Here is a 1460-nt window from a genome sequence, read left to right on the forward strand (position 1 = left end):
CACAAAGCCCCAATCTAGTTTCTGGGAAGGATTATAAGATCTAACTCATCAGGCTTCCATCTCCCTCACACTTCCATTGCATCAATTCATTTCTTGATAAATAAAAAATAAAAAGAAAAAAAAGTCCATATTATGAGATTATCCAGCTACATTTATAAAATAAATTAAATTATTTGATATTCGATTGGAATATAAAAATTCATTTGAATTAGATTTGTTAAGCTTAACAACTTTCAATCTCAGCTTGAGCTTGATTCGATTAATGCAAAAAAATAGAATATATCTAAAATTATCAATTTACTCAAACTCGATTCATATTTGATTCAGTTAACACTTATTTAACCTGATCAAGTAACAATTCAAATAAACGTAAATAATAATATGTTTGGTTCAACCCGAATTATTTACACGAGCCATGTCAGTAGCATAAGCCAAAGCATCGCCATCGCCGCATTGCTTTTTCTGGTATAGTTGAGCACAAAGACAACGGAATTCTCTTCAACTTTTTTATTTTTTTTTCCTTTGTAGAAAACAAAAGGAATTGAACTTTAAATAAATAAATAAACAAAAGGAATCAGAGGTCTCAGTCATGAGATTTTATGTCTAGGATTAATGGGTAGGAGATTTTGTTCTTGGTTGTGATGTGAGAACACAACAAGGTGGGCAGGTGGGTGTGGGAAATTCTTATTGAAATCAGGTTATTTAAATTAAATTAATTTTTGTGTAAGTATGATATATTTATTATGTGATTGATATTTTTTTTTAATTGTACATCAATCACACCTAAATATATTAAATTTTCCACAGCTGATGTATCAATAGCAGCCGTCCTTTGTCCGCCTCGGTTCGTACCTTCGGAACAACCAGAACAGGAACAGTGGACCTCCGCCTGTTGGCCGGGCAAATCGAAGTTCTCTTCCGGTCAACTGTCCATCCAGTCAAGTGCAAAAAACACAGGAGAATCACGCAACGCACACTGCTGGTGTGCTTCCTGCTCGCAAGGAAAGAAGAGCGCCATATATTTTTTTTTAAAATTCAATTTAAACTAAAATTTTTTGAGAGTATTTCAATTTTGTGGATTCAGATTTTCAAAGTAGACAAGCGTGTAACTGTAATAGTACTCCACCTATCATCATAATTAATGCTTGATTTGACAGCGCAAATCTTGCTCACTTAATCACGGACGCCCATCATCGGAAGCAGCGATTTAGTTGGATGCATTGGCATGTCTAGTGATGATCAAAGAGCTAAATTGGAGATGGTGAAGATGAATTGATTGATGGAGCAACGTGCATGGTCTGGGGATAACTTTATTTATGTGTGCAAGTGAGGCAAACATTTGTGGATTTCACGTTAGATTCGCACCCTGTCAGATGGGCACTAGCCATCATCGATTTTGGTGCCTTAATAAATTATGTATGACCGCTCGGTGCTCCTCACAAAAATGAATTTAACCTTAC

The sequence above is a fragment of the Sesamum indicum genome, linkage group LG7 (assembly GCF_000512975.1).
Source record: "Sesamum indicum cultivar Zhongzhi No. 13 linkage group LG7, S_indicum_v1.0, whole genome shotgun sequence".
NCBI lineage: Eukaryota > Viridiplantae > Streptophyta > Magnoliopsida > Lamiales > Pedaliaceae > Sesamum > Sesamum indicum.